The sequence below is a fragment of the Suricata suricatta genome, chromosome 7, assembly GCF_006229205.1.
Source record: "Suricata suricatta isolate VVHF042 chromosome 7, meerkat_22Aug2017_6uvM2_HiC, whole genome shotgun sequence".
Taxonomy (NCBI): Eukaryota; Metazoa; Chordata; class Mammalia; order Carnivora; family Herpestidae; genus Suricata; species Suricata suricatta.
Window position 1 is genome coordinate 45,100,992 of NC_043706.1, and position 25,732 is coordinate 45,126,723.

The window sequence follows — 25,732 nt, forward strand, 5'->3', positions numbered from 1 at the left end:
GGAGACATCCCACAGGTTAGCTCAGACTTCCTAGCCACTTCATGATATTCACTTGTTTTTCATTCTCCTGAAGGTCATAGTATATAAGTTTGCCTCTACGTTGTACCTTGCTTTAGCACAATGTTCTGGCTAGTATGGTGCACTTCGCTGCTCTACAAGTTACCACAGGTTTCACTTAATTCAAACAGGGCTAACAGGGCTTACTGTGTAACGGGCTAACATACAAGTATGGCCTAGTGGTTGTACTTCATACATGAATTTCAGAAGTCGTTTGTCCTTTTTTATAATGTTACCAGATACCCCTTATGACCTCAGCATAAACTCAGGACCTCATTTTAGAAGCAATTTGAATGACATACTCTGTGCTGTAATAGAAACCTAAGCCCTTCTTTAAATATGGCTCCCGGTTCTTGCTTTGGTCAAAGATCGATGTTACTAGACTCTACACCTCAGAAAAATTGCTTCTCTTAATGCTTCTCTTTAGAAAATAGACAAGAGCAGTACCATTTTTTGCAGTGGCAGGAATTAATGGCTGAAAAGCAGGAAGAGCCTGTAAGGTTTCCCTTATGGGATATTATTTGTTCATCGCCTTTTCCTTTAATTATCATTAATCACTTGCTTGTAGGACAAGTCGTTTCTTGTGTAATACCTGTTTTTCCATAAACCCCAAGGAGCAGAGATTATGGCTGTACTGTTACTGTTATTCAACATGAACCCAAGGCTTAGCATGTGAAAGCATTTCAAAAATATTTTTTGAACTCTTAGAATAATACATGATAGATATAAGTGAAAGAAAACCAACATTTTTATACATTATGTCTTCTACTCCTTTCAAAGTCCTATTCCTCTTATCTGACATGTGGCATGAACATTTTTAAAAACAAGCAGAGAAAAAGAGGAATCAGCACAAATCTTAATTAGGAAGCACTGAATACAGAAACTTTGGAGCAGTATAAATAAATATTTCTTTTGCTTTGACATTAGTGACAGGAAAAATAGTCCCGGATCAGAACTTAGATAGCTTTAGGCAGTGATATTTTTTCTTTTCTCTTCTCTTCTTTAACAGTTTAATAAGAAATCTAGACTGGGTGCAGCCAGATCACCATCAAATTCTTGTTTCTCACCATCATTAAGCGACATTCATTTTGTCACTTCAATTAAAAATAAATAAATAATTGCCATGTGTTCTTTTCGTAATAGTTGTCAAATATTATAGACATGAGACTGGCTCTGAATAATGAGATGATCAATGAAAATGTAAAAACTCTTAGTCAAATAAACTAATCTCCAACTGTCAACAGATAAATTTTAATAGGGGTCAGTTTCTCTTAAACTTGTAAAAGGCCCTACTACCAGCTGAATTTTGAGTTTCCTCAATCACATTAAAAATGACAACATTTTCATATTTTATGTATATACTATCTATAAATAAAAGCATTGATATATTTTATTTTCCCAAACAGCGAAAATCTAGCTAGTTATTTTAGCACCAATCTTAAATGGTTAGTCTTAAGTTGATCGCTATTTGGGGCCCCTGGGTGGTTCAGTCAGTTAAGCATCAGACTTCGGCTCTGGTCATGATCTCTCGGTTTGTGGGTTGGAGCCCCAGGTCGGGCTCTGTGCTGACAGCTAGCTCAGAGCCTGGAGCCTGCTTCAGATTCTGTATCTCCCTCTCTCTCTGCCCTTCCCCTGCTTGTGCTCTGTCTCTTTCTCTCTCTCAAAAATAAAACATTAAAAATAAATTTAAGATGAAAGATGATCACTATTTGTTATTTTTTATTGTGAAATAACTCCTACAATGGTTGTTTGACATTGTACATTTCTGAAATAAATTTTATAATTCCATTAATTCATTAAGACATTTGAAACTGTAACAGAGATTCATGGTATTAAGTTCAATGGTCATTCATTGGCCAAGTTTTGTTTTTCATCTCTGGGAATTTCGAGGGTTTTTTTTTTTTCTGTAATGTTACAATAATAGGGGGAGATGTATAACCATAGAGTAGTGTTGTCTATCTACCCTGCCTTTGAAACTAGGTTGACTTTTTGTGACTAATTTGACCAATAGACTATGGTAGAAATGGCTGCCATTCACTTCTAGTTTTGGTCTTTGGATGTGGAAGGAGCAGAATTTGCCACCCCCAAGTCTCTTTGACACAAGAATTATTCTGAGATGATCATTTTTAAGAAATTGCAAACACAGGAGAAGCTCAGGAAACACAATAAAATTACCCTTTTATAAGACACATTCACATTTATAAGAGAAATCTCCATTTTTAAGGATGTCTCCTTCTCTGTATTAGGAAGAGAAGAATAACTAACTCTCTCATTCAAGTACTAACCAGGCCCGACCCTGCTTAGCTTCCGAGATCAGACGAGATCGGACGCGTTCAGAGTGGTATGGCTGTAGACCTAACTCTCTAGAAACATTTGTCAACTCTTATGAAGAAGGCAACAACTTATATCTGCTTAACAATCCTTCCTGTGTTTAATGTCTTTCTGCTGGTAACCTCCCATAACTGTCCCCCCACACCCCAACATCTTCTTTTGTCTTTAGCTAGGAGATATCACTTACGTGGTGGCTTGAGCTAAGTTGGAGAGTGACTCAATTTTCCTGAGTATCTCCCATGTGCATGTATTATACATGTTATTAAAATGATTTTTCCTGTTAATCTGTTTATTACACAGTGGGATGGGGGGAGAGCTTAGCCAAGAACCTAGAAATTTAGAGGAAAAATTATTTTCCTTCCCTATAGACACTTATTATTAGAACCCAGTTACTATGGTGTGAGAAGGTCATGTTTGTAAGAAGGCTCATGTTGGTGTATCAGCTTAGGTTCCCACCAACAGCTACCATTAATTGCCGGATATATGAATAAAAGAAACTTCAGATGATGTTAGCCCCTATACAATGAGTTACCACCAGCCTTTGAGCTGCTTCTGCATGGAAAAGAAGAGAGCTTTCCCTGTTGAGCCCTGCCCAAATTGCAGATTTACGAGCAAAAATAAATTATGGTTGCTGTTTTAAGCCACTTAGTTGGGGTAGTGTTTATTGCAGCAATAAATTACTACAATAGGCACTATTTATTATTTCATTTAAGAACACAGAGGATGCAATTTATCTTTCTAGACTTTTTCTCTAACATTTAAATATGGGCTATTAAAAACATCTATCTCATAAATATATTATTTTGGGTGGGGAAGGCATGTGACATAAACTATAATTAATCTGGAAAGAATATATCCACATCCAAAGATTATATTACAGCCCAAATGTTAGAGGCAGCAAATTCTACTTTAGAGTTCTTTATTTTAGATTTTGTAATTTAAATGTTAATAAATGTTATTAACATTGCACGAGTAAAGTATTAACATCCAAATTAAGTTTTATCTCTTCATCATTACTTAAAAATATAATAATTGGCACCTGGGTGGCTCAGTTGGTTGAGAATCCAATTCCTGATTCCAGCTTAGGTCATGGTCTCATGGTTTATGAAGTCAAGAGTGCATGGAACTCTGCACTGACAGCATAAGGCTGTTTGGAATTTTCTCTCCTTCTCTCTGCCCCCCCTTCTCTCAAAATAAATGAATAAATATCTTAAAAAATCATCAAAGTTTATTCAGGGATATAGAATAGAGGGAACATAGGCCAGTCATCATAACCGAATTATAATCTGTGTAAGATATAGAAATACCAAATTTTTATTGGATATGCTGGAAAAAAATATGTTTTTCTACTAGGACCATTTATGCATTCAACAAGAAAACTAAAATTTGCCTTGGAGCTGATTCTTATTTTACTTTATAGAATGAAAATAAAATAAACAAAGAATAAGACAAAAATACAATAAATCAAATAAAAATAAAAATAAACTGTCAGTGAACACTTTGATTATGCAGTTATATATCTATCACTATTTGCATGAAAACCATGAATTCACAGAAGTCCTACAAAAGTACATGATTCAGAATGAAGTAATACTTTCTAAGTAGTGTAAATTGAATGTAACTGTGGCAGATATGTCCCTCTACATATATGGTATATTTATTTTGTTAATCTAATCTAGATGTTTTTGTAGTCATTCTTGTAGACTTATCTACAAAGGAAAGCCTTTGGATTTCCAGTCACTGACACTGGAATAAAAAATATGAGAAGAACCAGATTGTATTTGGTGATCAGAATCAAATTCTATTCTCTTACTGTTTTCAAAGATTAAGTAAAATGTCCAAATAATGTGAAATGCACTGTTGTAATTAAAATACTTGGGTTTATAGAGCACTAACTGACCCTTTCAAGAGTTAGGCATTCTAGAGAATGGGAAGAATAATTCACTGTTTGTCTTCCTCAAAGATCTTAATCTTGTAGCAGGATATAAAATGCTAACTGAACTAAGAAAGAAAATCTTTCTGAAGGGTAGGACGAATTGAAGTAGAACTCTGACGTATAGCAACGAAAAACACTTCTGGTGAGGGAAGTGAGTTAACAATTGAAATGGGAGCACGTCATTGCTAAGCCAGAAAGTGAATTGGTAAGGGATTCTGAATTCAATCTATGGAATATTAAAGTCCAGTAACTTAAATTTCCATTAGGTGGTCTGTTTTACTTACTTAATGCCTAACCTTTAATAAAGTCTACTTGAAATTATATATGTGTGTCTTAGTCTTGGTGGAGAAAATTAGGAAGATTCACATTCTTCAGAACAAATTTCCACGAGCTGTACAGAATCGTGTGACTAAACTATCATGGAGACTTATCTCTGAGTCACCACTAGACTCAATGTGGTATTTATATTTTAGTGGCATCGCCAGTTCCCTTAACTTCCCTGAATTTTTCTTTCTATATTTAGGGAAATAAATTAACACAATAATGGCAATTCTACTACAATTTATATGACACAAAGAAGCCACAATTCCTCAAGGAGCCTATAAAGAGAAGAGGTGCCTGTAAGGTTTAATAGATGGAGGCAGAGATGGGAGGACAAAGAGACCACGTTATGGAGCCAAGAAGGCCTTTATTGGGATCTGCGATTCCCGGGCGAGGTTCCGTGACTCTGGAGCAGGGAGTCAGGGAAGTAGCGCCTGATATGGGAGAGCAAGGTCTTTTATGGGTGCAGAAGTTCCGGGTTTGAGCTCAGGTGGGCTGATAGCCACGTAGGGTCATCTTTGGATGGTGGCAGGATTCAATTGGCTGTTCGCTTCGGTGGGGAGGGGGATGCTGGAATCCCATGGTGAGGCACTCCAGTTTGAGACAGTCCAGATTGAGAGTGGGGGTCGTCAGTCCTGGTGGCGCCTGGATCTGTTATCTGGCCTGCAATAAAATGGCCGCTGGTGCTTTTCAAATGGCTCGGGTCATCCCAGGTTTGCAAGTGGGGGTTGTCAGTGCTCGCAGCTTTCCACATCCAAGTGGCCGCTCAGTTGCTTTCCCATGGCAACTCTTACAGTGCCCTCTTCAGGAAGTCAGCTAAAAGAAATGACGGTAGCGTCAGGTATGCAGTAAGTGTGTGCGCCTCTGAAATACTGTGGTTTATAATAGTGATACACATTTGGCCAGATGACCAAAGTATATTTCTTATATATTTGGTCTTTGCCTTTGGTTCCTGGCTCACAACTCCCAAAGTCTTGGATACTTCCTGAGCATGGAAGCATCTTTTGTCTTATCAAAATGTGTAAAAGAAACATTATTTAAAATGAAGCGGGGAAGGCCCGAAAAAGAGCTCTCCTGTGCATACCCCTTGTTGCAGCCTGGATAACCAGCAGCAGGAAGAAAAGTAAAAATTAACTTGCCAAGGGAGGCAAGGATATTTTTCCATAAGAATTTTATCTCCTGCTTTAAAAAAAGAGGAGGGGCGCCTGGGTGGCTCAGTGGGTTAAGCGTCCAGCTTCGGTTCAGGTCATGATCTCATGGTTCATGGGTTCGAGCCCCACGTTGGCTCTGTGCTGACAGCTCAGAGCCTGGAGCCTGCTTCAGATTCTATGTCTCCCTCTCTCTGACCCTCCCCTGCTCACACTGTCTCTCTATGTCTCTCAAAAAATAACTAAAAAACATTAAAAAATAAAAAAATTAAAAAAGAGGAAACACTGGGCCCTGCCCCAGCAGTAACACACTAACAACTGCTGGAAGCCAAGGAGAAGCCATCACGACTTCAAACTCTTGTTCTGAGTAAACTTCTGTTCAAAGGATCCTCATCAATTTCCTCCTAAAATCTAATACAAGGTGAGCTTCCCATTATCTCTTCAGACATGTCTATGCTTCACCATAGTTTGCTTGTCCCAAATTGCAATTCTTCTGCTGTTTCCAAATAAACTCATTCTGCTGCTAAAATGACTATATCATTTTTAAGGTTGACAGTCATAATATTTGGTTTCTTGTCCTCAGTTGAAATTGTTTTAGAACCACAAAGGTTAAATAGGTGTCTTGTTATTTATAACAAGCCACATTACATCACCACTGGGTTATGTTCATGAGGTGACTTTTGGAAAGCACCTAAGCATGCAAGCCTATTGATAAGGGATCCAGCCCTGAATAGAGGGTTGGAACCTTCAGTCCCATTCCCTCATTTCTAGATTGAATTACCAATGACCAAAGATCTAAGTGATCGTGCCTATATCATAAAGTCTCCATTAAAAATTCAAAAAGAGGGGTTCAGAGGGCTTCCCAGTCAGTGAACAAATGTAGATTTTGGGAGAAAGGCACCCCTGGAGAGAGCATAGAAGCTCTCCCCTCTTTCCCCATACCTTGCTTTACGCACGTCTTTCATCTGGCTGTTACTGAGCTATATCCCAGTATATACCCCAGAATTCTAGAATAACGCAGTATTCTAGCAAGTAAAATGTTTATTTGAATTCTGTGAGCTGTTCTAGCAAATTAATTGAATCCAAGGAGGGGATGATTGGAACTTGTCATCTCTACCACATCGGGTCAGAAGCAGAGGTTACAACCTGGCCCTGTAATTGGCCTCTTAGTGTGTGTGTGTGTATGTGTGTGTGTGTGTGTGTGTGTGTGTGTGTGTACACGTGGGTGCCTGTGTGCAGCTGGGGCAGGTGAGGGAGGAATCCTTGAGGGACTGAACTCTTAACCTGTGGACTGTGATGCTATCTCCAGGTAGTTAGTGTCAAAATTAAGTTGAATTCTCGGACATTCAGTTGATTTCATGAGAATTGATGGACATGGGGAAAAGCCTACCCCCACACATTCTAGAATTGGTCCTAGAACCTTTTATCTTCTTTATTTTTCCCCACTGTGGTTGCTGAACATGGACTGTCATGAATTATAGCCCTCTCATGCCCCCCTCCTAAAACCAAGTATAGCAATATACTTCTTTTCTATGGTATTTACCCATTCCAATGCATTTCTCTCTTTAACAAGAATGGGCACCATTAGAATTGAACCACAAAAGGGTCACCATGACTACTGTACAGTTTTCCTGCTTCTTAGAGGTCATCTAGCACTGTATCTTGCCCAAACAATAGTGGCCATAGAATAAATGCCTGTTAATTGACTTCAGGTATTTACTGAATACATATTCTTTACATAGCAAAACCAGTGTAAGAACCAAGAATGAAGACAAAGATCTTTTCTTTCTTTGGGTTCCTAAAAATATCTAGGTTTAGATTATAATAATGTATAATATACATATATATAACACATACATAGACATGTATACACGTGTATATACACACATATATATGTATGTATAATCTATATAATCTGTCAAAGTATACCTGACATAATTACATTCGTTTCAGTGTACCACACAGAAATTTAACAAATCTATTAGGTATGGATTTTTGAACATCAGTGAACACACAAAATACATCAATTGAAAATAGAATACAAATATGTTAAAAATCAACTTAAAACAAAATGTAACAAAAAAAACGAATCTTCCCATAAAGCTAGTAGTGGTTAATATAAGTATGAAATAAGTCACATAACCTGGGTTTTCTAACATATTTTACAGCAAACGAATAACCAAATTATACTATTTGTATGCCAGGCAATATCTAACTTTTTCAAAAATAAACCTGCAACTCATGTTCAGCACACTGAGAACCTCTCAATCAAGCCCTACTAGAAAGGTAAATACTTTAAGGAGTCTGGAACTATCATAGAATATGATCATAAGTCAATGTATTTAGGTTGTCTGTAAATATTTTAAGAAATGATGTTAGTAATACTACAGTATGTCAATGAAAATTGGGTCACAACCAGATTGATGCAAGTGAAAGTTTGCCCTAGAAACAAAATCGGGACAGCCAAACTCAGTACTTAAGATAAATAACATTTATTGCTCTATTAAAAATAATCAAGGGGCTCCTAGATGGCTCAGTCAGTTAAGCATCCAACTCTTGATTTCAGCTCAGGACATGACCTCATGAACCATGAGAATGAGCCCCACATCAGGCTCCAGGCTGACAACCTAGATCCTACTTGGGATTCTCTCTCTTTCTCTATCTGCACCCCCTCCTTCAAAATAAAAGGAAAAGAATAAACTTAAAAAAAATAATCAACATCAATGCACAAAATTCATAATGTACTAAATATCAAAATTTTATAAAGACGTGATCCTACTCTTCACTTCCAAGATCCTACTTCTCTAACTTCAACCTAATCCAAGCCCTGGTTGGATAAAACTTTGTTTACGAAAGTGGACCTCTGGGCTACAGTTTGCCATTTTTTGCCTTTTTATTTTGCTTTGTTTTGATATGGCATAAATATGTTAATTACTGACGCTTTTCTGAGGGGGCATCCCTTAGATTTGTGCCTGATGCCAGTTCCCATTCCACTCGCCAGTGTCACTCTAGCTGGACCAGCCCCAAGAGGTCATAAATGATGCCTTCAATACACATTTCCACTATTTAAACATTTACTACCAAACTCAAAAATGAGGGAAAGAGAGTTAAAGTAATGTAAATCAGGGTTTGGCAAACTGTGGCCTGGCCTATGGTCCAAAACCAGTCCACCATCTGTTTTTTTTTTTATAAATAATAAATACAGCTGAATGGGAACACGGCCATGCTCATTCATTTATGTATTATCTATGCCAACTTTATGCTAAATAGCAGGGCTGAATGGTGACTGAGAGTGTACAGCCCACAGAATATACAAGAGTTACTATTTGTCCCTTTTCAGAAAACATTTGCCAACTTTGATGTAGGCCATGGAAGATGGGCCTAAATTTTAAATTCTGTTAGTACCTTTTTCTAATGTAATTCTAACATCATTATATTTTAATATAAATTGCTTTGGATAGACTCATAAATACCTTCCAGGTTACCATGCCCTCTTTTCTTCCCAATGATAACTGGAATAATTTGAGATAAACTAAATCCATGTTTACCACAGAATTATATAAATAAGAAAAGCTTAACTGTATTTTATTTTTTTAGTTTTGTTATTTCTTTTGCAAGAGAGCACACACAAGAAGTGGGGAGGACAGAGAGAGGAAAGAGAGAATCCCAAGCAGATTCCCTGTGGTCAGGTCAAGCTTGACATGAGGCTCCAGGTCAGGAACTACAAAATCATGAGCTGAGCTGAAACCAAGAGTTGGCTGCTTAACTGACAGAACCTGCCGGGCACTCCAGACTAGCTTAATTTTCAAGTCCACCTATGAAAGAATAATGACTCCCCACTTTTCATGACTAACCAATAAAAGTAACTGATATGATAAAATATTCAAGTTTGTTGACGTGTCCAAATATGTGGAGATACTTCATATTTGTAATTCTGATGTATGACATGCCCTGTGAGGTGCTTATTATTTTTTTTTCCTTCTGGAATCCCTAAGCTAAACTACTAATTATTCATCAGTTCATTTCATGTGGCTGTACTTTAGAACTACTTGGGGAGATTTTTTAAGTTTCCAATATCCTGACTCTACCATATTAAATCCAAATTTCAGGTGGAGATTGGGGAATGTAGATTTCAGGTTAAAGTTAGGATTAAGGTTACCAGGAACACTGATTGCCCATGTATGAGTTAAAGTTGACCTCTCCTTTTCTCAACTTTCCCTAAATATAGGGTCTCTATCAAAGCTCTTAAAATTTATTGTGTTTATTTGATGCAGGGCTACTGATGATCATTTTTTTTTTCTTTAGCCACTTTGGCTAATTGGGCCAGGAACTGAAACAATGGGAACAGAGCTAAGTGCTGTAGTTGTCTAAAAAATGCTTTAACCAACTTATGCATTACGTAATTTTCCCTTCCCACTTGTGTGGTTTACAGTAATCCTAAATGTGCTTCCCTGATTGGAGAGCAATGGGAGTACAAAATGATTAACTGCTTTGCAAATATTTGCATCCATTTGAAGTCATCCAGTACCATTAATTATTAGTAAACTCAAAGGCAAAACATTTACAATGATAAAATCTGACTGAAAATTTGCCATATTGGTCTCTAGCTACCTGCCTGCTTCAGTGCCTAGCAGAAATCAAGCATTTTGAGATGAAACAAATAATAATCATATTAAAAAGATATGCATACTAATGTGCAAAAAATCTTTCACTAAAAATTATAGATATATGTGGATATTTATGTCTATATGTATATATATGTATGTATTTTAACAAAACAATGATTACCCTCCCGTATTTTATGAGGTGCTCCCTCTATGCTCTAAATACAGAAAACAGAATCCAAGTCCCTCTGTTAATAGTCCTCACTACAACTTTTTCTACTTCCTTATCTATGACTGAGCCATGCCTATTGAATGATTGACTGAATGATGAATAAAAAAATAAAAATAAATAAATTTGACAGATGGAGTCAGTGTGAACAGACTGGTAGCTGCTTATAAACAACAGACATTTATTCCTCATAGTACTGGAATCTGGGAATTCTAAGATCCAAGCACAGGCACATTTGCTGCCTGCTGAAAGCCTGCTTCCTGGTCCATAGGTGACTGTGTCCTCACATGGGGAAAGGGTGAGGCTTCGTTTCTGGGGTCTCTCTGATAAGAACACTGATCTCATCCATGAGAGCACTGCCTTCATGACCTAATCACCTCCAAAGCACCCTACCTCCAAATATGTTTGAGACTAGGCTTTCAACACATAAATGTGGGAAAGACAAAAACATTCAGACTATGGCCACAAACATAGATAGGATGATTTGTTTTGTATTTTTTTAAGTTTATTTATTTTGAGAGAGAGCAAGAGAGAGAGAGCCAGCATGAGTGGGAATCAGAGAGAGAGGAGAGAGAATCCCAAGCAGGCTCTGCAATGTCAGCATGGAGCCTGAGAGGAGGCTCCGTCTCACCAACGGTGAGGTTATCACCTGAGCCAAAATCAAGAGTTGGACCCTTAACTAACTGAGCCACATGGTCGCCCCTGTTTTGTGATACTTTAAAAATTACACTCTAGGTCCATCATGTTTATACATTGGACAGACTCTTGTGACTTGTGAGTACCTGAAGGTGTAACATTACTTAAAATTTGATAAAAGCTCTGTGTTATAAAAAAGGAAGTGAATGATTGCCCCTTTAATTCTCAAAAATGACAAAAGATAAATGTCAAAAGAAACTGTGTTAAATAGCACACTTATTTTTTAAAATATGGAATATAGCCAAACTGTGTTTGTTTCCCAGGTGCAAATATGGTGAATCGACATAAAAAGAAAACTATAGGGGTTCCTGGTTGGCTCAGTTGGTTAAGCATCCAACTTCAGCTCAGGTCATGATCTCACTGCTCAGCAGTTCGAGACCCACATCAGGCTCTGTGCTGACAGCTCACCGCTCAGAGCCTGGAGTCTGCTTCAGATTCTGTCTCTGTCTCTGCCCCTTGCCTGCTCATGCACACACACTCTCTCTAATATAAAAAGTAAATATTTAAAAAAATTAAAAAAAGAGAAAATTATAGTAGAAGGAGCATAATTAAATGGGATTTGAGATTGGAAATGAAAGACTTAATAGCATACTCCCAACATGCATACCAAATTATATTTGTGATTATAACATTAATTGGTAGGTATAGTCTTTTCACATTGTCAAAAACCACCTTGAAGGCACTATAAATCATGCTATATGGAGAATAATTGAATCAATTTAGTAGGTAAGACTAATGAAGGAGATACACTCTCATATTCTTGTGATTATTTGAAGAATTATCATGCTAAAGAGGGATTATATTTGCTTTTATTTTATAGAATTAAGAAAAAGGGCTGGGCATTAGGAAAAGACAGGAGCTCAATAGAAGGACAAGATTTTTAATAAAATTGTTAAAAAGAGAGAACCAAAGCTTTAGAGAGTAACAGTTTGAGTCCTTGGTTCCTAAATAAAAGAAGGCAAACAAACACACCCACCTGTGGTACTTTTTTAAAAAATGCATATTTCTATTCCCTCCACAAGATATTCCTATTCGTTAGTCATGCTTGAGCACAGGATTCTGTTTTACACTCTGACAGGTGATTTTGATACTAGTGACCCAACAGGACACAGGTATTCCTCTCTGGGGAATAATTCCCATATGTTTGTATACACCAGGCTCTTCCTTTTGATTGCTGAGATTCTAAGACAATGACTAAGTTTTTTTCTGAGGTATAACTTCAAGATACTGATGACCACAAATAATTTGATTTGATAAAATTTTAAATTGGGTAATTTTAGAATTTGTATTTGAATTTCCAAAAGTTCTTCAAGCCCTAGTCCCTCTGTTTTCTGTTACACATAACTTGGAGTCTACTCCTACTGTTTTAGAAGCTCAAGATTAAGAAGGGCTTTGAAAATAAAGGACCTGGAAAATACACTAATCAGATGACAAATCACTTAATGAGAGAGAGTGGGTTGTGCTCCCATGTCCCAAACTCAAGTAAACATGGACCATATTCCTAAAAAGATACAGGGCACCTGAGTCTCCAAAAAGTCACCTTATGCCTCACCTAGGAAAACAACAGACACTCCCTGGTCATAAAGGCATTTTCTTCTTTACAACCGGTGTCTTGTTTGAGATGCACAATCCCATATATTTCCTAAAATACTGTCACTTCTCTAATAATTATCCATAACACAATTAGAACCAGGAATGACGAGGGGTGCCTGGGTGGCTCAGTTGATTAAGCGTCCTGCTTCGGCTCAGGTCATCATCTCACGGTTCATGGGTTCGAGGCCCGCATCGGGCTCTGTGCTGACAGCTCAGAGCCTGGAGCCTGCTTCAGATTCTGTATCTCCTTCTCTCTCTGACCCTCCCCTGCTCTTGCTGTCTCTCTCTATGACTCTCAAAAATAAATTAGAAAAAAAAAACAGGAACGACCACTCAGAAACAATAAGGGCTGACTTGCTACTTTTCAAGTGGGGCATAAACTGATATTTATTTGTCATCTCTTTAAGGATGATTCTTAGTCATGCATGAAGCCCATAAATTTGTTTCACTGATGCCCACCCATAACAGCACAATAGCTGAAACTGAAATGGTTCCTCTTTTCTCTCTTCTTAGTCTCGCAATTTCTCTCCCTTTCCTCCTCCTTCCTTCCCTTTCTCACTCTCTCCAGTCTTTTTTCTAATTGCTCCCTTTGCCTCCATTTTCTTCTTGAAGACTGATATAATCACCTTTAACAATTCACCTTTATATTTGAGTAGCAGTCTCTCCATCTCTTTCCCTCTACTTTCCTATGTTGCCAGGTAATTCTATTTACTTTTCTCTGTGTTTTAACTAATGGAAATTAAAATGTAACCGTCTCACTTCCCTTCTTTCCCTTCCTTCCTAAAATTAGCAGTTAATAACCACCAGGAGGCCACAATAATAAAGAAAATATTGTTAATGGTAGCCCAGGGCTGAATATTCCTCTTTCCTCTATGCCACTGAATTAAAAATTAGAGAATGGAAAAATTTCAGGAAGCTTTGTGTAGAAAGAGATCAGACTTGAGACCCAGAAGGAATTATACTGTCCAGAAGTAATGTTTAATCCTAGTTCTGCCCTATCCAATATTAATTTCTAGACTTTACAGAATTATACTCTATTCATATAAATAATGAATTTTAAAATCTTTTTGAAATATTAGGTGATACATTTTGTGCTCTATTAATCATATTACTTTAGAGTAAGATCCTTAATTGGGCTTACTCTGTTTTTAATTTTAGAAATAAAACTCAGATATTTTTAAGTCATCGTTAAATTACAGACTTAAGCAATTTTCTACCCAAACTCAGGGAAGTAATAATTTTGCTGAATGTGGAATTTAGCAAAAGATCAGGTGTTTGCTTTAGGTGATTCTCAGTTGCTTTTTACCAGAACAATGCATGAGAAAGGTAAATAAAGCATGAAGATGCATAAAGTTCTAAAGAAGGAGTCTCTATATACATTAGAGTTTCATCACTGTTCTATTAATTAAATGCAGTAAACCTGTTTGGTGTCATTTTCCATCCTTTCTTTTAAAAATTTTCCTTCTATATTCAAGTAGTCAACAAATTCTGTTGTCTACTCAACAACTCCTCTCACATCATTCCCACCTGTTTCACTAAGACTCTAGAAGTTTTACCTCAGGCTCTCATAGTCTCTCTTTTTTATTTTTTATTAAATAGTTTATTACCAAGTTGGTTTCCATATAACACCCAGTGCTCTTCCCCACAAGTGCCCTCCTCCATGACCATCATGCCCTTCCCCTTCCCCTCTCCCTCATCAGCCCTCAGTTTGTTCTCAGTATTCAAGAGTCTTTCATGATTTGCCTCACTCCCTCTTCCTAATTCTTCCCCCCCTTTTCCTCTTCCCATGGTCCTCTGTTAGGTTTCTCCTGTTAGACCTATGAGTGAAAACATATGCTATCTTTCTCTGCCTGACTTATTTCACTTAACATGACACCCTCAAGGTCCATCCACTTTGCAACAAATGGCCAGATTTCATTCTTTCTCATTGCCATATAGTACTCCATTGTATATATATATATGTACACATACTACATCTTCTTGATCCATTCATCAGTTGATGGACATTTAGTCTTCTTCCATGATTTGGCTATTGTTGGCTTTTTCAAATAATGTACTAGATTATACTTGAGGGCAAAATCTCACCTCTCCAATTCATTTTACCTAATCAAGAGAGTTACAGCTCTAAACATTTAAAATATTTTCCATTCTTATCAAAACAGACAATTTGATAACTATTTAAATTCCCCATTTTGGTATTTAATGTTTTCTCCCAAACATGATCCCAGAACTTTATTTTTTTTAGCACAAATTCCTTGAGCACCTCTATGTCTCAACTCCAAGGAAGTAATAGTAAGCATAGATAAAATTGTTACTTACATGGAGTTTATTTCCAAAGGGAAAACAGTCATTAATTTCAGATGCAAAAAATAAGAGGTTTCAATTATTATAAGTACTGAAAATAACTGGCATGTAGTTCTCTGAGAACATCTGTGAGAGAGATTATACACTTGAGGGCCAAATGAAACCCTCCCTGTGAAAGTGATACCAGAACTCAGGTAATAATAACTAATAGGAATTAAATAAGTTAAGAGGAGCATATTCATTTTAGGCAGAAGAAAGAGTGGGTGCAAAAGCCCTGTGATGCAAGGTACTTAAGAATAAGAAACAGAAAGATGTTCATCTCATCTGAAATGGAGAGAGCAAAAGGGGTAAAGACAAGGCTGGAGAGGAAAGTGAGGGATTGATATATGGGTGCCTTGGGGGCCATGTTAAAGATGTTTGGTTCAGATTAAAGGGCAGACAGGGAAGTATTCATTAGGAAACAATTGCTGATAAGGAGAGAGGACCAACATCTTAATTGGTGGTAGTAAAGATAGAATATTGGATTCATTCAACAGGAAATTAATTCAGTAGTAAGTGAAATACCTGCAGGATTTAGAAAATAAAATCTATAGAACTTGGTAGTAGATTGGCTATAAAAGGGAAAAGGGAAAGAAGGGTTAAGATTGATTCTTAGGTATCTGGCTAGTGCAACTGGAGGGGTAAGGAGGCCTTGTTCTGCAAAAGAAAACATTAATGATAGATCAGATTTGTGGGAGAAAATCATGAGTATTAAAATGGAGTGAGATTTAGGTGGCTTTGAGTCAACCAAGGATATATAACATGTTTGCTGTTGGACTTAGGAAATTTTCTACCTAAATTATGACCACACTTCTACATATACTATAAACTAATCACATAGAGGTTTCTCTATTGCCTGGACTTACCATAAATCTTCTTAGCAGAATGTTCTTAACCACACACCAAAATTCTATTCATATATCTGCCTTTTATGGATACACTAATGAACATTTTTCATGAGTTTATAGTCTACTAGATATTGGGCTTGCAGTAAGTGCTTAAAATTAATCATTTAGATTTCCTCCATGAAAAGAGGTTTTAATATAAGAGCATATATATCTATATGTCCATACTCACTCCATTCCTTACAACAGTAATTAGAAATGTCCTTCTAGGACTAAGAAAGGGTACATAAAGCAGGTAACATAAGCTTAGTCTTGAGGAGTAAAGAAATGTTCATCACATAAACTAGTAGATAAGGTATGACATTCTAAATTATCACACTATTTAGGTCAATTTACCCACCCACTCCCTAACATATGTACACCAAAACAATTTCTTTCTTCTCACTATTTTCTTCAAATGTGTTGACAATAGATAATTGCTAATTGTCTCTTTCCCCTCACTAAATCATGTGCCCTATATGCTCGGGAATTGTTTCTTCGGGGTCACAATTGTACATTTGATACCTAGAATAGTGTTCCACATATAGTAGGCAACCAATTAATATTCATTGAAGGAAAGGATATAAGAAGAAAACACTGACACACACACACACACACACACACACATTCTTAAATGTGTGTGATATGGGAAGTATTTTCTGATAAAACCAGGAAAAGTCTCAAGATAATCTGGGAAGAAAGTTTTTCATTGGTGTTCTGGACCATAGAATTATGGGAAGCCTATACACAGCATCATGTTGATATTGTTAACCATGGATTCCTATTAGGGTGAGACATGAGGGTCAGTAATAAATGGAGCTCTGGACAAGATTCAGGTTATCGTGGGTCCACTGGGTCCACAGACTTTTTTTTCCTTTACATTGGGTCTTTGGTCTTTATGGGGTATTCTATCAAAGTGGGGAAGGCTAAATGAAAACCAAAACTACCCCCTCCAACCAAGATGTTAAATGGAAAAAAAAAAACACATTTTATAGGGTATGTCATAAAGCAATGCCAACCTTAAGAAAAGTTGTGTTACAACCATCATATCCCCATTTAATTCATCAGTCTAACCTCTGAAGAAACCATACAGATCCTAGAAGATGAGTATAAATTACAGCGACTCAGCCAAATATTGGTTCTAATAGCATCCACTATGCAATGTGCTATCTTAGCTAGAAATTAGTGAGACCTCAGATCCATCACATCTGGCCATTGATTTGGTGATAATTTTTCTTTCCTATCCCAAATAAAAAATCTCAGTTTGTTTTCCATATTGAATAGCTAATAATATACATGTGCACTTTTGCCCCATGGCTGTGCTAACTCCCTTGTCTTTTGTTATAATATAGCCCAAAGCAATCTGAACCATCTGGACACCCTGCAGACATATCAATCCCTTAAATCAGTGATATTATGTTGATTGTTCAGGATAAAGACTGGGTGGTTGGTACACTAGAGACCTTGCTAGGCACACAATCTTCCAAAGGTAGTCAATAACCCCACCCAAAAAGAAAAGGTATGCTCCACTCATTAAAATTCTCATGAATATTAGCAGCTAGTGGAAAGTCAGGAAATCTCTCTTACTTGAAGACAAGTTATTGCATTTGTCTCTTCTATAATAAAGAAGGAAGTACAAAATCTGGTAGATTCCATAGAAAGGAAATTCTAGGAAAGTTACACACCCCATATGCTGAGCAACATAGTTGTCTACCATCACCAACGAGGCCCAGTGCAGGAAAGACTTCTACAATGGGAGCAGGATGTGATACAAGCAGTCTGCCTCTTGTGCAGTGTGACTAGATTTTATAATCTGAAGGCATAGCAGTGGAAACAGATAAAGAGTTTATGGAAAGTTCCAGTCAAAGAGTCACAATACTGACCCTGAATTACTGAACCAAGACCATTCCCTCTGCAGTGGATAAGAATGCCTTTTAAAGAACAAATTGTGGCATGCTACTGAACACTGGTAGGTATATGACTCTTGACCATGAAACACAAGTAACTTTGTGGCTGGAAATGCTCCCCTTGAATTGGCTCCTATCCATATTATTCAGGCAGTTCCAGTAATAATCCATTGTAAAATGAAAGTAATTCACCCAGGTTTGGGAACAAGTAGAAACAGAAGACACAAGCAAACTGCTTAAGTAGTGGTCCAAATCTATAAAGAATACTTCATTGTTTAACATCCCTCTTCTCTCATTTTATGTCTATAGTTATATAGATCTCGTATAACCACCTGGAGAAGAATGAAAACTCCCAATCCGGGTTTTGGAAGAAGAATTGGTTCAGTATGCAAATGAAAGCTAAAAACCAAATGGTGTCTATAATATAGTCTTATACAGGGGTGTAAGACAGTAGTTATAGAAAATCTTCCCAAATGCAAAGATCTTTGAGTCTTGTATATGATTATATACTTTGTAAAGAAAGAGAAATGACTGAAGTTTGGATATATACAAAATCATGAGCAGTGGAGAATTTCTTGGATGGCAGAACAGGGACATTTAAGAAAGTATTTAAGGATTGGGGATGAGGAAATCTAGGGTAAGTGATGAAGAGAGTAATAAAGGAGAAGTGTGAAATTTTTTGTTTTGTATATTAATGCTTATGAGGGATCATCCACTCCGGGAGAAGTACTGAATAACTAGGTAGAAAAAAAATAACAAAATCATCTGATATCAGCTCCCTTGAATAAAGTGGCCACAGTGGCAGAGGACTTGGACCCAGCAGCATGGAATTCCAATTACCAAGAAGGATCTAGTTTCTGTTATACCCAAATGTCCAGTATACCAACAATAGAGATAAATCCTATGTTCCTAATATGGCACCATTCCTCAAGGAGCCCAATAAACTACTTGGCAACAAATTAACCACAATGGGCCACTTCTATCTTAGGAAGACCAGTAGTTCATTGTCAAAGGAATAGATATATATTCTAGGTATGGGGTTTCCTTACTATCCTCTGGGACTCCTCCAAAATAATTATCTGAGGGATTAGGTAGTATGTGATCCACTAGGTTGGGATTCCACATAACATCATAGCAAACTGTGGAAACTACTTTATGGAAAAGAAGGTACAGAGGTGACTTATGACTACGAAATTCACTGATCATATAATATACCACATCATCCAAAAGACATTGACTACAAAATTCACTGACCATATAATACACCACATCATCCAAAAGATATTGACCTAACAGAGCACTGTAAAGCCTTACTGAACCACTAGCTGGGAAGCTATATGCTGCAAATATAGGTAAGTTACCTCTGAAGAGGAAATATATTAATTAAATAAGAGGCCTATATATGACATGATATTTCTTATAAGAAGAATGCCTGGATCCAAGATCGAGAGATGAAAGTAGACTGGCCCCAACTCCTATCAGTGACAGTGACACATTTGAGGATTTTCTGCTTTCTATTCCTGGAACTCTGGGCTCTTCAGAACCACAGGAAGAGACTCCAAAGTAGGCATACTTTTGCCAGCAAGAATCCATTGCATTATAAACTTCAGTTTTTGTCTGGGCAATCTGGACTCTTTCTGCATAGGGGTCAGAAGAAAATACACCACTTTTGATGAACTATTGACTCTAATCATCTGGAGGAGGTAGGAATCTTTGTATATAATGAGAGCAAGAAGGAATGCATATGAAACTGATCTGGTTGCATCTTCATTCTCAATTACCCAACTATTCCTACAAATGAACAAATATAGCAAACAGAATAAATAAGATATGAACACCAAGGGATTAGGCTACTAGGGGTTAAAGATATGAGTCATGTAACAGGAAAGACTTGAATGTCAGATGAATGGTAGTGACTACTGTGTAGAGGATTTATAACATATAGTATAAGAGGGAAACAATGAGTACTAATTATGGGCCTGAGATCAACAGCAGTGCAGAGGCTGGGATTTGTTTCACTACCTTCTCTCTTCTAAGGCTTCTTTAAAATTTTTTTAATGTTTATTTATTTTTGAGAGAGAGAGAGCATGAGCAGGGGAGCAGCGGAGAGGGAGAGGGAGACACAGAATCTGAAGCAGGCTCCAGGCTCTGAGCCATCAGCACAGAGGCCAACATGGGGTTCAAACCCAGGAACTGCGAGATCATGACCTGAGCTGAAGTGGGATGCTTAACTGACAGAGCCACCCAGGTACTACTCCTCTCTTCTAAGGTGTCTTTAAGGAAAAGAGGCCCATGGACTACCAGAAACCTGGTCCCTCAGTGTGATGGCATAGAGCTGCCTGGTGTAAAAGACGGACGATTGTAGAAATACAATATGCTGCTTAGTCCCCACTTTCACAGAGGATCTGTTGCACAGCAGCAAGGACTGACATTATGGTACTGTCCTCACCTGCCAGTATCTGTCTCATCAGTACAGAGCTGATTCACCTAAAGTATACAATTCTCTACTCCATAGCTACTTACCTGGTTGCCCGAGGCTTTTTTTTTGGATGGCCTACCTCAGTGATAAATATCCTGCTTTGCCAAATCTTGTTTTCTCTACTTTCTCTCATACGTTTAAGTCTTAGCAAACATCTTTCACAATAAACTCTGCCTTGACATCTATTCCTAGAGTACACGCTTTCTATAGGTTTCCAATAGGTTCTCAGTGAACCATTTCGATAAAATTTGTTTATTTTAGCTAGTGCCGTCATGTCAATTTTTTAACTTTATTTTATTTTATTTAGGCTTTTTATTTATTTTTGAGAGACAGAGAGAGACAGCACAAGCAGGGGAGGGTCAGAGAGAGAGAGAGGGAGATACAGAATCTGAAGTAGGCCCCAGGCTCTGAGCTAGCTGTAAGCACAGAGCTCGACATGGGGCTTGAACGCACAAACCATGAGTTCATGACCTGAGTCGAAGCCAGATGCCCAACTGACTGAGCCACTCAGGCACCCCAATTTTTTAACTTTAAAATTACAGAAATTTACTCCTCCTGAATATTATAGGTATTCAAAGTATGATGGAAGGAAGGAAAACATGCTCATATAGTGAAAATCAAATGTAAATGGCCAAACCTCTTCAGAATCAAAAATTCTTTTCAATAAGTGTTCAGTGCCTTTCTTCTAAGAATATGATAGTTTGGCAGTTGTAAATATAAGATAATTCTGGTTGGCATTGTCGCCACTTAACCCATCATGCTATTTATGGACCTTACACGTAGGAAGGTAAAAACCATGGGGCCAGTCCAGACAAAGAGATGCCTTGTCTGACGTTCTCTCATTCCCAGGGAGGAAAATTAAGTTTAACCAAATTTTTCAGCTGAAAAGTCTCCACTGTTGTCATTAAAAGGAAATACACTCCTCAATATTTTCTTCTTTTAATAAGATAAGAAAAAATATCTGAGACTGATACAGTAATAAAAGGCAATGTACAACTGAGCCATGAATCTAAAGCCTTAAAAAAAAAGTCTTATCAGGAGGAAACTCAGAATTCAAATAAGTTTCAATGGATTGTAAAGGCCTTATTAAGACAACTAGAACTATTAACGGGGCAGGGGGGGAAGGGGCAGGGGAGGTGCTGTATGGCACCATTAATAATTTTAGCTTCAGAGAACCGCTTACTACAAACTGTAAAGTTCACATTTACTTTGAGCTACTTCATACATGATAGCTTTAGGGTCAGTTTCCCAAATTGAGAAATAGGCTAGCATTTTTACCTCCTTCAATTTAGATTATCCTGCTTAAGTCAAGCATACTGCTATGAAATTAGCCACTATTCTTATATACAAGATTGGTTGATCCCTTTGGCCTTGTTTTACTAGTTTATTGCACTCAGAAGATTTTCTGTAGGAAAAATGGAACAAAAGCATGAAATATGAAGGAGCTAAATAGGTAGAAATAGAAGAATTTTTTTAATACTTGGGTATTTGTAGTATCCATCACTAGTACAATAGTGCATCAGACCCCTGAAAAATTATATCCCTAAAAGCTTTTGATAGTCCTGAATGAGATAACATATAATGAATGTTTTGGGTGCACACTGATAAGGAAAAAAAATAATCCAGAAGAACCACAACAATCCCACGAACTTGGTAAGGAACACTAAATTTTGGATGAGACTGTAAGAAAAGGTATGAGACCCTGAAGAAAAGAACTCAGTGAAGTCATGTTCAGAATTCTGCCCACAGAAACTGTAAGATAATATATTAGGTGTGTTAAGCTTCTAAATTTGTGATAATTTGTTATATGCAGCAATAGAAAACTATTATAAAATAAAATGCATCATGATCAAATTATTAGACTTTAAATACATGGGATCTTTTAAATTAGCAAGTAAAAATCTAAGTCACTAACTAGGCTAACTTAATATTTCTCCAGTGAGAAGTTTAACCTAAGATGACTGTGGAACAGTAAGTACCTTTAAAAAGTATGAGTCAAGTGGTATGCATTGAGTTTCCCCAAGCAAGGGGAAGCATCTGGGTAGCTCATTCAGTTAAGATCATGATCTCACAGTTTGTAGATTCGAGACCTGTATCAGGCTCTGCGCCAACAGACTGGGATTCTTTGTCTCCAATTATCTCTGTCCACCCCACCCCCCAAAATCAATAAAATTAAAAAAATAAATAAGAGTTTCCCTAAGCAAATAATATCCCAACAGCAAATATAAATTCCTTCTAGAAAGAGAAAATTGTGCTTATGTGAAGGCAATAGTTTTGAACATAAGGACTTGGTGAATAATTTTCCCTTGATACAACTTTAAGGAAACTACTAGAGGATAACTTCAGCTAGTTTAGATATATTAGAGAAATTATAAAACGGCTACCACTGAATGTTTAATATATGTGGGGGGAGATAAACCTGAGCATTAGAGAAATTTACAGTGTCACATAAATGTTATATGTCCTGTAAAATTAAAAGGGGAAATAACCAACCAAAAATAAGGTAAATATCAAAAAAGGATGCCTTCTCTCATCACTCTTATTCCACATGGTATTGGAAGTCCTAACTAATGGAAATAAAACAAGAAAGGGAAAAGAAGTACACAAATTAGAAAGAAAGAAAACTTGTTCAAGGAGGATACAATTATACAGAAAATCTCAAAAGAAATAACATCAAACAAAACAAAAAACAAACAAATAAAAAACTTAAACAAATTTATGTTTATTTTTGAGAGAGAGAGAGAGAGAGAGAACATGAGCAGGGGAGGGGCAGAGAGAGAGGGAGACACAATATCCAAAGCAGGCTCCAGGCTCTGAGCTGTCAGCACAGAGCCTGATGCAGGGCTGGAACCCACGAACTGTGAGGTCATGACCTGAGCCAAAGTCAGATGCTTATTGACTGAGCCACCCACTCACCCCAAAAATTTCTTGAAACTAACAAATGATTACAGGAAAAGTTGCCAGCTGCCAGCGTAATATAAAAACATTAATCACTTTATTACATACTAGCAATGAACAATTAGACTTTAAATTAGCATCAAAAATACCATTTAAATTAGCATCAAAACAGAAACATTTATGTATAAAACATGTATAAGACCTCTAAAAGAGAGACTACAGAAGTATAATAATCAAAAGAAATCAAAGATAGTCTAAATAAATGGAGAGATATTCCACATTCATGAAAAGGAAGAATCAATATTGCCTACATCTGACTTCTTCCCAAATCTACCTAAATATTTAATGCAATTACAATTCAAATTCTGAAAAGTTTTTGTAAATGTCAACAAAATGATTGTAAAGTTTACATAAAAGGGTAAAAAATCCAAAATAGTCAACACAAAAGTGAAAAAGAAAAAAAAATCAATGAGTACTGACACTACAGACCTCAAGACTTATTATAAAATTACTATAATCAAGACAATTAGAAAGAAGAGACAAATAAATAAATGGAACAGAATAAAGCCCAGAAACAGACTTACACAAATGTAGCCAACTGATCTTAACAAAGGAGCAGAGGCAACTCAACAGAGAAAGGATAGGCTTTTCAACAAAAAGTGGTAAACAACTAGGTATCTATCATTTAAAAAACCCCTCAAAATTGATGATAGACTGAAATATGTAAATGCGAAAATATAAAACTCAAGAAGTTTACATGGGAAAAATCTAGGTTTGGCTCTATTGTTTAAGTATAACATCAAAAACACAACCTATTAAGGAAAAGGAAATTGATAAGTGATTTTTTTAATTAAAATTAAAAACTTTGCTCTGTGAAAGACAAATTAGGAGAAGACAAAGCCACAAGATAATTTCTGAAAGTACATAGCCAATAAAGATATATCCAAATATACAAATAAGTCTTAAAATCCAGTAAAATCGAATAATTCAATTAAAATGGGAAAAGGACATCTAGTCATCTCACCAAAGAAATATATATACAATGGAAAATGAACATATGAAAGTATACTCAACATGTCATTTGGGAATGGTAAATCAAAACAATAATGAGATACCACTATGTACCCGTTAGAATGGTTAAGATCCAAAACTGACACCAAATGTTCCAGAATGTGAAGCAAAAGGAATTCTCATTCATTGCAAAATGGTAAACTTTGGAGGATACTTTGGCAGTTTCATACAAAGTTAGATATTATCTTACCATGCAATCCAGCAGTCACCATCCTTGGTATTTACCCAAATGAATTGTGAACTATGTCCACATAAAAACCTGGACACAAATGTTTATAACAACTCTATTTATAATTGCCAAATCTGGAGGCTGCCAAGAGATCCCTCAGTGTGAATAATAAACTGTGGGATATATACATCAATGGAATATTATTCAGCAATAAAATGCTATTATTCAAAAACAAAAAATGAAATAAACTATCAAGACCTCACAAACACAAACTGGAGTAATATTAAATGTATTTGGCAAGTGAAAGAAGCCAATATGAGAAGGTTACATACTGTGTGATCCAACTGTATCACGTTCTGGAAAAGTCAAAACTATAGAGACACCAAAAACATCAGTGGTTCCCAGGGCCTCAGAAGGAAGGAGCTAGGGATAAATAGGCAGGGCACAGGAGATGTTTATGGCAGTGAAATTATTCTGTGTGATACTATAATGATGGATACACGTCATTACACATTTCCAATATCCATAGAATGAAGCAAAAAATGAATGCTAATGTAAATAATGATTTTAGTTAATAACAGAGTAACCTTATTAGTTCATCAGTTATAACAAATGTAAAACCCTAATGCAAGATGTTAATAATAAGAGAAACTGTTCAGAGAGAGGAAATCTGGGATAACCATCTATAGTTAGTTTTCTGCTCAATTTTTCTATAAACCTAAGTTTTCTCTAAAAAAAATGAGAAAGGGAAGTAACAGAGGAATTAGGGTAATATTACTTATTGTTTTATCTGTAAAAGGTTGGTATGGAAAAATACCATTTAATGCTGACAAATCAAGTAATCAACACTGGACTTGTTTACAAAGGTACACTTTAAAATATAATTATATTTATTTTTCTAAGTTTTTTTGTTGTTTTGTTAGTTATTTTATTTTATTTTATTTTATTTTTTAATACAATTTATTTTTTTAACATATGCAATTATTTTCCGTCATTTACAATACAGTAGTTTCAATGATACTCCAAACAGAAAAGCAAAGTAAAAAATCAAAACCCCCACTTCTAT

At 36.5% G+C, this 25,732-nt stretch overlaps 1 long non-coding RNA gene across 1 annotated transcript in view; it reads left to right on the forward strand.

Annotated features, from left to right (window-relative positions):
* LOC115297104 overlaps nt 1–25,732 on the forward strand; it is an 83,519-nt gene that overhangs the window by 8,481 nt on the left and 49,306 nt on the right. The window lies entirely within an intron of this gene.